At 42.5% G+C, this 6,050-nt stretch overlaps 1 long non-coding RNA gene across 1 annotated transcript; it reads right to left on the reverse strand.

Moving 5' to 3' along the window:
* Positions 1 to 201: 201 nt before the first annotated feature.
* Positions 202 to 6,050, reverse strand: LOC308486129. Its single transcript, XR_013990959.1, has 2 exons — positions 3,371 to 6,050; positions 202 to 1,866 (listed from the first exon to the last, which is right to left on the reverse strand). It is a non-coding gene; the product is annotated as an uncharacterized lncRNA (long non-coding RNA).

The raw sequence follows: 6,050 nt of genomic DNA on the forward strand, positions 1-6,050 counted from the left end.
GGGGGCTGAGGTTTGGGGAGAGTAATAGGACTATTCTTTCAGGATTGGAAAGCAAAAGCTCAGCAGCCTTTCCCAACCCCCCTCCCCGCCCCCGCCCAGCCACCCCAACTCTTTCTGTTAAGACAATTGTTATCCTTTACCCTTTCCCTTCCTCTTCCCTCCCCATGCCCTTCATAGAGACACATTTCAGGCAGCCGGGGAGGAATCAAAACATTTTTGTTGGTTTATTCCATTTACAAAACCGAATTCAGTACTAGCATATCCAAATGTTTCCCCAAATCAAGAAATGGGGGGATGTAACAGCTGGTTTCTGTTCTCTTTATGAATCCGTGAAACGAAGTCTTTAATTCCCTTGAATGTAGGGGAAACGACACTCGCACTGCAACCCAGGGCCATAAAAATGTGAGACTGTCATAGGGAGAAAAGAAAAAAGAAGCTCATCTGCATCCTATGGCTGTAGTTTCCCAAGGAATATTTAAGTAAGGAACTTTGCCAAAAAAAATTGAGTCTTTGCACCCAAACATCATGGCTGTACACATGTTTATTGATATTTTAAAAGTATTCTAAACATTCTTGGAGCAAGACTTCCTTTTGCAGATACCTTGCTCATCCCTGATCAGCAAGCCTTGTTCTTCTCTATATTTAGCATTCTAGCTTTAATTATTTCTACTGGCACATTGACACAGCCAGAAGTTATTCAGCGACCCCAGATATTTTTCCTCCTTTCTCAAATCGTGTTTCATAAGGGGGCTCAGTTTACAAGTTGCAAGTTTTTTGGCTGCAGTGCTATGAATAGTTATTTATGAATAATCCCCTCTTATTATTGTTTTTAAAGCATGCACTGTTAAGTCCAAAGTACATTTATATGTGCATAAGCCCCATTGAACTTAATGGGATGTTAGTCTTAGGATTGTACTGCATCCTGCCCCCATGACTTCTTAAGTCTTCCTTTAGTTCTGAAACTTCATTTTGTGTCACCTCTGATATAGTTCTTCAGATAAGATTCTTAAGAAAGGGAGCTTTCTTATGCATATTTATTGTACAAAGCTGTATAACGTGGTAAGTGGAGTCACAGGGTTGTATCCAACAGTGCCGTTCCACTCATGCAACCATCTTCCGCCGGCGCAAAATAACTTTCCTCTCCCCCAACACCCTCAAAAAGAAAAGGGAAGCCAGCACAAGGACTCCCACTAGCACACTGGGACTTCCTCCTCGCTCCTCCTGAAGATTCAACATAGTGCTAAGGAATGACCCTTCATTCTCCTTCCCCCATGTGCTGTTCTAGAGATTCTCCCAACCTTCCAGAGTGGATTGGGGAGAGGCATGGGCAGAGGGGTGGAAAACTACGTTGTGCTGGCTTCTGCTAACAGAACCAGGTACAGTGGTACCTTGGTTCTCAAACGTAATCAGTTCCGGAAGTTCCAAAACCCAGGCACACTTTCCCATAGAAAGTAATGCAAAATGGATTAATCCGTTCCAGACTTTTAAAAACAACCCCTAAAGCAGCAATTTAACATGAATTTTACTATCTAATGAGACCATTGATCCATAAAATGAAAGAATTAAACAATGTACTACAGTCACACAGTCAATCAGTCAGTAGATGAGCTGGTTTCCACACAGTCGCAAAAAAAGAGAGAGCAAAAATGCAAAATAAATAGCAAAAACAGACAGACCTCAGTGTAACACTCAAAACGGAAGTGCGGCACTCAAACCGGAGCATGTTCGGCTTCCGAAAAAAGTTCGCAAACCGGAACACTTACTTCTGGGTTTGCAGTGTTTGGTTCCAAGTTGTTTGAGTACCAAGGCGCTTGAGAACCAAGGTACCACTGTAGTTGAATCTGGCTCCATGTCTTTTATTGGCTTCTGAAATAATAGCCAAAATGAAAACAAACTGCAGAGGGGGAAATCATGGAACTCTTTTGTGTTTATTTGAATCTAAATCAGACTATTAGTCTGGTAACCCAGAATTGTCTGTTCTTTTGACTGCTCTGGTTTTGCAGGATGTCAGGTGATGGTCTCCCCCAGCCTTGCTACCTGAAATGCTTTTTTTGTTTCTCTGTTATATGGCAGAGAGTGAGCTTGGGACCTTCTACATTAAGGGCCAAATAACATGTGACATTTTCAATGTGGTTGACCCTGGAGTGCAACATTAGTCTTCAGCCAAAGCTCCCAGAGCTGCTGTGCTCCGATGAAGAACAGCAGCTGTAGGGACCAACTCTGACCAGGATTATAATAGCATGGGGAACCAAGGGCAAAGCTCCCTCTGCCCCAGTGCGATGATCTCGATTCTGCTCAGGGCTCCCTGTAGCAACAACTTGTAAAAGAAAAATCTTGCACACCAGGGGTATCCACATGACACATTTTTTGCAGTTATCTGGATCTTGCATCTCAAGACAGAGGAGTTCCTTGAAGTTTTATACAGGGCTTTCCCCTGCTTGGACAATAAACCAGTAAACAGATGTAAAGAATAAGTCTCTCATTATAAAGCGTGAGTTATGGCTCTGATTAGAAACGGTCAATGATAACAACATTTTGGCTGCGAAAGAGACACTGGCCATAATCCAGCAGAGACAGGCGCCCTTATGCTCCACCAATTTCAGTTTTGTCTGATGTGTGACAGTAATATAACCACATAGCAGATGCAGGAGGAGTGTGGGCGTTGGGACACAGCAGAGCCTCTCTCCCACCCCCACCCCGGTCCTTTACAGAGTCTTGAGATGCCAGATATGTTTGCCACAATAAGCTGCTTCGGGGCTTCTTTGTATGAAGCAATGTTCATGCAGCATTCTCCTTATTATCAGATAATACGTATGAGGGAAGATGCCTTTTGTCATCATTTGATGCAGCAGGTAGCCTTAATACCCTAAAACCACTAAGTTGTTCACTCCTAGGTCATTGACATTTTATTGGGTTTATTGGCTGTCGTTGCAACAACATTTATGTAATTTGCAGCCAAGATTGCTCTCTTCCTGATGAATGGTGCCAACATTTATGGATGCGTGGGTGAGAGAGAACCACCTGCTATTCTCCTGAGGCTGATTGACCCACCTGTATCATACGAGTCCCAGTAGTAACTACTGAGTAGCTGGTGAAATCTGCCTTGTGCCAAAGGCAGCACTTCTGTTTATAGAACTGGTGCCAAGGTTTACAGAGAAATGCAACAATATGCTTTTCTACCAGTAGGGCTGCTAAATATGCATATTTAAAGTTCAACTATTCTTCTCTGAACTTTGATGATATGAAATTAGGTACAATGGTCTAGCACATCCAGTTATATCCATTCTTTGGGAGTCTTTCCTCCCCCCCCCTCCAAAGAAGGAGTGATCATTTGAGGATCTTAATTAAAGTCAGTGGGAAGTCAGCTTACCTTTAATGGTCAGGCAGCATTACAGCCCAGGGACACCAAACTAAGGAGGATTGCAGCCTGCCTGCAGATCGGCCAATTGCAGGCAGCAATTCCCCAGGGGGTGGGCCCAACTGGCTAACGGGCGTCAGTTGGGCCCACTCCCGGGGGGATAAATTGAGGCCTGCCCAGGCCTCCTTCCCAGTTTGTCGTCACACACCTTGGTGCCCACTATGTCTTTGAAATTATGTGTTAGCATGAGGGACTGAGGAACAACTAGATTTTATATTTTAAGAAATAAAGGAGCAGCTGTTGTTGCTGCTTGGTCCCAGTCCTGCATTCTGCAACCTGCCTTGCATGTAGTGAGGGTCCTCCAGTTATATCTCTGCCATTTCTCCCTCAGCCCATCTTAAATACAGTTGAAAACTCCAGGCTTTAGGTAATACCATAATTCCCACATTCCCCACCCCTTTGTTGCTGCCCCTGTTTTGTTTTAATGTCAAGCCTAAGGAAGAGTTCCAGGAGCTCAGGAGCTGGCTCACAAATTGGAGACATTTTGATTGGCTTTTGAAAAAGATATTACCGTATTGATGCTTGTGGGATTTTTCCCTAATGGATCACTGTGGCTACCTACATTTTTTGTCTGCTTTCCACAGTAACAGGCAACTTTATATTAATTATCTACCTAAATTTTATCCCACATACCCTTCAGAAAGGATAGGGTGTCATCTCTATAGATCTCTTGTCACTATGTCCATTTTAACACCTATTTTCTGTAGGCTGTGATAGTAACTCAACCTGATATCAGCATCTGCATTGTCACTGCAAAATTCTGGGAATATCCTGTGGTTTTTACATGATAAAACTCCCACTGACTCTTCAGTTAACTGCAAAAAGCTGCTCCTATAATTGTGAGGCACTGGACATTACATACATCAAATGCAAATTTGACCAGTGTGATTCCAGCTCTAGAATTCCATGAATCTATTATTCTTTGTACCAGCAAAGCTGCCTAACACATGTGAAAAGGTGCAGTTTTCAGAATTAGGTGTATTTTGTTTATGACAAGTGTTTTTGCATCATTTCACAAGCTGGTGTTCAGCAACAGAATACTTGCAATTAGTTTGTAGCCAGGAAACCAGATAACTGCAAGTCGTCCCCCCGCCCCCCGGTCTTATATTTTGGTCTCTCTCACAGTTGGCCCAGCCTCTCACACAGACATGGTTGGAAGAAGAGCTCTTGGGCATTTAAGAAAAGTTAGCCTCACAGCTGAAACGTCCAGTTTCTACTTGAGATTCACTACGTATGCCTATTTAGTTCTGTGTATTGCTAAGAAAAAACCACCATGGCGATGTACAGGAATTCGGCCAGAGAATAGCTAAGGCAAGAGAAGGCTTTCAGTAAACAATGTTCATGCATCTGGTTCATTGCGACTGAATGTTGCTTTTGCAAGTGGCACCAAGGCCAATATTTGAATGCCTACTGTTCCTTAGCTAATCACCAGCACCTCATTGGTCAGAAGTGAAATACATTTTAAAAACTGCTTGCTTTTGTTCTCAGTGCTGCACTGACAACATTCAGAAGTGACAAACTGAAGGATCATACTATTAATGGTACTATTAATATACCTAGCCTCTGAGCTCTAGGAAATCGCATGGGCAGAAGCACAATGCGATGTGATCATGCAGAGAACAGCAGCAGCAGAAGGAAGGAGCGCCACCTGCTTGCAAGAAGAAATATGATCAGTACTTATCACATTTGCAGTCCGTGGCATGGAGAGGGCTATATCACATACTAAAGTTTTTGAACATCTGCATTATTTATCTCCAAATAGTGAAACTGCCATGGGCAAAGTAACCCTGAGGGTTGCAGCACTTAGCTTCATTTCCAGTCATAGTGCCACTCCCCATGTTCAGAGGTGGTACTCCTCTGATTACTATTGGCTGCTAGCAAGTAACCAGGGGAAACTGTTTTTTTAAATGCCTTGTTCCAGGCTTTTCAGAGGCCACAATTTCAGTCCCCACAATTGGAGACAGGATGCTGGACCAGAGAGACCCTTAGCATCTGTCCAGCAGTTCTCTTCTGATGTTCTTTATATGCTTCCCATATAATAAAACAGCAATGTGCAAATGAATCTATAGAATGTGAGTGTGGCATATGCCACTGAGAGTTTTGTCATTCTTTTCTATCATTCTACTCATTATATTCAGATATCAGACACATCAGGAGGTTGCTTTGAATTCTTGCTAAACATTTGAGATATTTTGTTAGGGTTTTTCTGTTCTTTGCAAGCCCTCTGCCCTACCACTTGAGCATTGTTTTCCTACTGGTTTTAATATTTAGATTTTAATGGGGAAATATTACTATTACTATTATTGTAGTTGGTTGTTTTTTACACCCGGCCACAGCATTTGCTGTGTTGCTATTGCATGCCAGCTTAGGATCATTCAATGAAGGTTGGGCTTATAAATCCAACAAGTAAATAAATATTGCTTGTGCAGAGAGTATGTGGCTGCAAAGGGCCTGCAGAGTTCTAAATGGCACAGGGAACCTGCACAGGTAGAAAAGGCTCCCCACTTTTTATTTATTTTATTTTTATAAAAGATTTCTTAGTTTACAAAAATATGTGCATTGTCTCTTTTCAAGTTGTGTGTTCTACAGTTCAGTTTCATTTGCTGTAAGACATTAGTGTTACATGCAGTAT

The sequence above is a fragment of the Podarcis pityusensis genome (genome assembly GCF_964106645.2).
Source record: "Podarcis pityusensis genome assembly, chromosome: 1".
NCBI lineage: Eukaryota > Metazoa > Chordata > Lepidosauria > Squamata > Lacertidae > Podarcis > Podarcis pityusensis.